We start from the raw sequence: 6,843 nt of genomic DNA, 5'->3' as shown, positions 1-6,843 counted from the left end.
GTGTGTGGAGAATAACTGCCCAAGAATATGAGATGGTGTCAAATAACAGTGTAACATGCATAATATTACTGTAATACAAAACATTATAAAAAAAATTATAATAATCAGAAATGAGTGACTTACAAGTTGCAAAAACCTTTTGATTGTGATGAAAACCATATTTAAAAGCATGTTCAACTTTAAAAAGACAGTAATAGAATAAAATGTTTTTTGTTTTGTTTTTTGCTCTGAGGTTAAAAACAAAATAACATTTATAATGTTTTAATTCCCATGTTTAAACTATGTATTTTTGTTTGATTTATTGACATTTTACCCTATGTCAGGTCTGGTTTTAAAATAGCCTAATGCAGAAGTAATGTGGTGAAATTCATACATTTTAAACTTTCATTAAATACTGTACATTAATACATTACTCATTGGAAAACTCAAAAAATGTGCCATTTGATGCATTTGCCTTTATAACACTTAGAATACTAATGTTCTTGACACACAGCATTGCTTTTAAAATTACTGTATAGCTGGTCTAAGGCAGATAAGTAACATGACAACAACAGAAAGTGAGTTTAATCACTGCTCTAAATTAAAGTGCCTTATACCTGCTCTGATGTCCACCTTATATTGTGAGAGTTATATGCATCTGACCAAAATACATACATACGCAAATATAGAGTTGGGATTAACGTCACAAAACACAACATCAAAAGTGATAAAATTGGGGGGAGGAAGGAAACCAGGACCTATCAAATGAGTCTTTCATTGTCCAGCAAAGAGAAGATGGGGTGGATTACGTGACCCATCATCCAACAAAAATCTTGAGGATCCAACCGTTTTGGTTGAGGAATATTAAAATGAATAATAAAACCAAAATACATGTAAACTAATTTGCTTTTCAATTATTAATACAGCTTTTTATTCTTCTTAATAAAAATGTTAAATAAATATAACCTAATCTTATTGCTCTACTTTAGCTCTGTGTCTGATTTAGAAAGGGCAGAATTGTAGACCTAACGACCCATAGATCAAATATTGTAGCCTAACTAACAAAAGTAAAGCTAACAATTATTTTTATACTTCCAATCAAGACCTTTTCTACAAAAATCACAACAGCTTTAACTTTTAAATGGAAAGTGACCATGGTATAAAGCAGGCTCTATTCAGCTCTGGAAAAATGTTAGAGACCACTGCAAAATTATCAGTTTCTCTGAAAGGTATGTGGTACTTCTGTTAAAGATGCTCTGTGTTTTATTTTAATATTTTTATGTTGCAATGACTAATATGGAAGTCATTTTGGACTTATACTGACACCTAGCAGTGTGCATGCAGCATCAGGCAAAAAAAAAGAAAAAGGTTTTGGATAACAATACCATGCGCTATTGGACATCCATGAGCAAAACTGTCCAATAATAATAATAATAATAATAATGCTAATAATAATGCTAATAATAATAACAATAATAATAATATATATATATATATATATATATATATATATATATATATATATATATATATATATACAGGGTTGGGAGTATTTTTTACATTTATTCGACAACAGATTACAGAATACATGTTGTAAAATTTAATTTGTAACGTATTCCATTAGATTACTCAAAGTCAGTAGCTTATTTTAAATACTTTGGATAACTTTTTATAAAACTTTGCCAGTACAGTAAGGCAAAATACACATGTTAAAAATACATTCTCTGATAAAAACCTAAATATTTTATGCAGTGTTGTTTCTAAAACAAGATATATAAAATTGATCTTGTTTTAAATTTTTTTGATATTTTTACAGGAAAACAATACAAAAAATATAGCTGCAAGCAGCAATGTGATTCCTCCTCAAAAAGGAGCTGACAAGGTCGTGGGAGGCACCTTTTTCTGCCCGGTCCCAATCTTTCAGCTCCCCTGCCCTCACTACCCTCGATGGTGGGGCGGCCAAGGGGTACTCGGTGATGCCCCCAGTGGATAAGGCGCTCGCGATGCACCTATGCCAGCTGAGCACCACCACCTGTCCAGTCGTGTCTAGCACCTGTAGGTTTATGTCATTCCTGACAGCCAAGGCCTACGGTGCTGCTGGACAAGCTACCTCCGCCCTGCACGCCATGACTCTCCTGCAAGTCCACCAAGCCAAGGCGCTAAAAGAACTGCACGAGGTTAGTTCTGCCCAGGGATTGATGCAGGAACTGCCCTTGGCGACCGACCCTGCCCTCTGGTGCAACGAAGGTCACGGCGTGGTCTCTAGGGCACGCAATGTCCACCTTGTTGGTCCAGGAGCGACACCTTTGGCTCAACCTGGTCGAGATGAGAGAGGCTGACAAGGTAGATTTCCTTGACGCCCCCCCATTTCCCATGTTGGCCTGTTCTGTGATGCCTTCAAGGACTTTGCCCAGCAGTTCTCGACAGTGAAGCAGCAGATGGAGGCTATCCAACACATACTCCCCACCCCTGCGCGCCCGGCTGTGGCATAAACACGCCCACACCCGTATGGTTTTGACGGACTGCGGGGATGATATACTTCCTCCCCCCTCCCTGACTGATCCCCTGGTGGGTATCAGGAGGGAAGTAAGTGCTTTGATGTCCCTCAACTCAGCGTGGCCACGGGGCTCAAACCCCTTCAACATGGCGCTTCAGGCTCTGCCCCACCGCAAGACCCCACCCGCCAGTACGTCCAACAAGATTGTCTCCTTGGTCCAACTCACCTGGAGCTTGGACACGTGGCTTGTGCTATCTAACCCATTGCGATGGCGGACCTGGACCATTCAACTTGGCTATGCGATTCAGTTCGTCAGGCGTCCGCTTAGGTTCAGCGACATCCACTTCACCTCAATGCAGGCCGAGAACACCGCTACCTTGCACGCTGAAATTGCTACCCTCTTTCGGAAGGGTGCAATAGAGCCTGTCCCTCTAGCCGAGATGAAGAACGGGTTTTACAGCCCCTACTTCATTGTACCAAAGAAAGGTGTAGGTTGCAGCCAATCTTGAACCTGCAAGTATTGAACCAGGCCTTACACAGACTCCCGTTCAAGATGCTGACGCAAAAACGCATTCTAGTGAGGGTCCGACATTAAGATTGGTTCGCAGTGGTAGACCTGAAGGACGTGTACTACTATGTCTCGATTCAACCTCGACACAGACCCTTCCTGCCATTTGCGTTCAGGGGTCGGGCATACCAGTACAAGGTCCTCCCTTTCGGCCTGTCCCTGTTGCCTCACGTATTCACGAAGATCGACGAGGCAGCCCTTGCCCTGTTAAGGGAAGTGGGCATTCGCATTCTCAACTATCTCAACGACTGGCTAATCCTAGCTCACTCTCGGGATGTGTTTTGTGCCCACAGGTACCTGGTGCTCACGCACCTCAGCCGGCTAGGGCCTCGGATCAACTGTGAAAAGAGCAATCTCCTCCCGGTTCAGAGCATCTCTTTTCTTGGCTTGGAGTTGGACTCAACTTGGAGTTGGACGGCGTGCCTGACAAACGACCATGCACAGTTGGTGTTGACCTGTTTGAAGGCATTCAGACAGAAAACATCTGTTCCACTGAAAGTGTTTCAGAGGCTCCTGGGGCATATGACGTCCTCAGTGGTGGCCCCACCACTCGGGTTGATGCATATGAGACCGCTTCAGCACTGGCTCCAGACTCAAGTCCCAAGATGGGCATGGAACCACGGGACACATCGTTTGGCCATCACGCTGTTCTGTTGCCGCCTCTTTAGCCCTTGGACCAACCTCACATTTCTACGGGCAGGTGTTCCCCTAGAGTAGGTCTCCAGGCACGTTGTGGTTATGACGGAAGCCTCCAAGCCTCACGTGATCTTGAGACCCCTACCGTGTGCCCAAGGTTCCCACGACCCCATTTAGGGATCAGGTGGTGAACCTGCAAGCGATGGCATATCAGGCCCAGCTCGTGCCACCTCCCGCAGGGCTACAAGCCTATTCTACCAGGAGTGTGGCGACCTCCTGGGCCTTTACCAGTGGTGCCTCTCTAACAGACATTTGCAGAGCATGCAGGGCAGGAAACACCCAACACCTTTGCGTGGTTCTACAATTTCCAGTTTGAGCAGGTTTCGTCCCGTATCTTGGCAGGAACGAATAGGTAAGTCCGGGACAGTTGGCCAGGTGTATCGCTTGCAAATAGTGCCATTTACCTCCACTGATCTGAAGACATTGCGCTGTTGACTTCCAGTAGTGTTCACAAAATGTGTTCCCTGGATGACTTCTTCTTAGCCCTGTGGCAGACGAGTTTACTGAGAAACATGCTGCCAGCTCAGTACATGTGCTAACTAAGCCCTGTACTGGGGTAGGTGCTCCACATGTGCTGGTTCCCCATAGGTAACCCCATGCGATGTATATCTTCCACTAAATAATTTTATAATAATTATTTAGTGGAATAATTTAAAATAATTTATAATCTTCCACTAAATCCTTGGGCAGAGGCCCCTCTGCCCCAGTCCCCATGTTTGTAGAAACTACTCCCCCATTGGTTAAGACCTACCATGAGACTTCTCCACATGACATACTTCCGACAAGGCTCGGCAAGACCATGTGACATATTTCCACTCAAAATACCCCCCTCTTTTTAGGCGGGGCGTGGTCTCTGCAGTGTCTTCCTCTTGGGAGTAACACCCCCCAATGTGGACACTGGTGGTCCCAGTCGGTTGACACATTTTCACTCTTTTTGGGGGAGAAAAAGACACGACAGGGCTAGCCTGTCCCTATTTTTTGGGCAGCTGACTTGTCCCCGACGGGATGTTCAACACTCATAACAGCGTTGGGGGAGGTTACGTGTCGGCCTGTTGCGCTGGCTACTAGACACACAGTAGTCTGCCCATCTCGCACCGGCAGTTCACGTAACACATCTCAGCTGGTTATGGCATTTTGTATAGGGACCCGTTGATTCACTTCATCAACAAAATGTTGAGTGAGTGACAGATAGGGAATGTCCTGGTTACTTCCGTAACCTCCCTTCCCTGATGGAGGGAATGAGACATTGTGTCCCTCCTGCCACAACGCTCGACTTCCCATTGAAATGGCCGGGACATTCTCTCTCGGCTCCTCAGCACAAAACCTGAATGAACGGTTCGCACGCTAGCTTCTTTATACACGTAGGTTCGGGGGAGTGGCATGCAAATACCACTCACCAATTCCCATTGGCCTTTTATCAAAGATCAGCGATGTTTCTGGCTCTCAAGAGTGACCCCTAGTGTCACTTCATCGACACACGTCTCGTTCCCTCCATCAGGGAATGAGATTACGGAAGTAACCAGGATGTTTTCAATCACAGCTGTCATGCATCTTGGCATGCTCTCTACCAGTCTTTCACATTGCTGTTGGGTGACTTTATGCCACTCCTGGTGGTCAAGCTGCTCAGCTTTGTTTGATGGCTTGTGGCAATCCATCTTCCTCTTGATTACATTCCAGAGGTTGGAACAGCTGGGTCCCCAATATGGATATTGAGGAATAAAAACTCAGTCAGGTTTGCAATCAATTGAGAGAGAGAATTTACTTATTATTATATCTCTGAATTTCCATTAAGCATCACAATTCAATGGGATCCAGAAAGACAGAAGGAGAAAAGAAGCACACATTAAAAAGAATTCATAAGCAATTATAGTCATATGCTAATTGAATTAGAGAAGTCATAGTACAACACATTCTAAGATTCAGATAGGTCACTTACTTCAAACATTTTTACACTTTACAAATTGTAATGTGTTTACACCTTCCTACAAACAATAATTAGTTATCTATAACATAAATTAGTTTCCCAACATTGGTTTTACAGAACTTATGTGCAGATGTCATGGGTTAGCTATCAGTTATGACTACTCCTCTTTCTCTACATCAAGAAGGTACTAAGGAGAGCAATTAAAATCCTTTGAGGTTTTTGACTATGGCAAAATCACATGTTAGAGGGCACCATAAACAACCCAAATGCTGAATAATTTAGACATTGCAACTAGTAGGTGTTATCTCCTTCCCAGAACTGGAGTCCTTCTCCCTAACATTGGTGGAATGCAGGGCCTCACCATCTGCGAAAACTTAGGACAGAGCACAGAGAAAGACAAAGAGCACACACAAGACCTAATACAGCACATAGTCACGTAATATGACAATTAAATATTAAATAAATTCAATGTTTAAGTTCAATGATTACATGAGTATATATATGTTGCATATGTAAGGCTGAAATCAAGATGTCGTAAAAATCAAAGAACTCTGCGAGAACCAACGTCATAAAACTCTTAAACAGATGAGAATCTCCACCTAAGTCAATGCATCCAAATCTCACATTTGACCTCTATGTCACCTCAGGCCAATTTAGGCCTATTACCCCCCAAATGGGCAAACAGGCAGTACAAGGGGGCACAAGGGGCAAACAGATCAGTCCAAGGGGGCACAAGGGGCAAACAGAGTAGAGGAACATGGCAAGGTAGGGAGCAGATCAGGCGGATGGCCAGGATCAGTAGGTGACCACAGGACGGGGGCTGGGTCAGGGGGCCTCGGAGGCGGCCACAGGACGGGGACTGGGTCAGGGGGCCTGGGAGGATGCCACAGGACGGGGACTAGGTCAGGGGGCCTGGGAGGAGGCCACAGGACAGGAACAGTTACTGGGGAAGTGGGCGGAGCCGTGGAAGGCTCTGGGGGCAAAGCCATGGAAGGCTGACCCATGGAAGGCTCTGGGGGCGAAGCCGTGGAAGGCTCTGGGGGCGAAGCCGTGGAAGGCGTGGAAGCCATCTTCAGGGACAGCCACCCTAAAAAACATTAGAAACAAAAGTGTGGGTCTTACAAGCTCTTTTGATCATGATGAATGCCAGGTAAAAAATGAATTCACCTTAAACAACCA

The sequence above is a fragment of the Xyrauchen texanus genome, chromosome 31, assembly GCF_025860055.1.
Source record: "Xyrauchen texanus isolate HMW12.3.18 chromosome 31, RBS_HiC_50CHRs, whole genome shotgun sequence".
Taxonomy (NCBI): Eukaryota; Metazoa; Chordata; class Actinopteri; order Cypriniformes; family Catostomidae; genus Xyrauchen; species Xyrauchen texanus.
The sequence above is the reverse complement of the archived record's forward strand: the minus strand, read 5'-3'. Positions refer to the sequence as shown.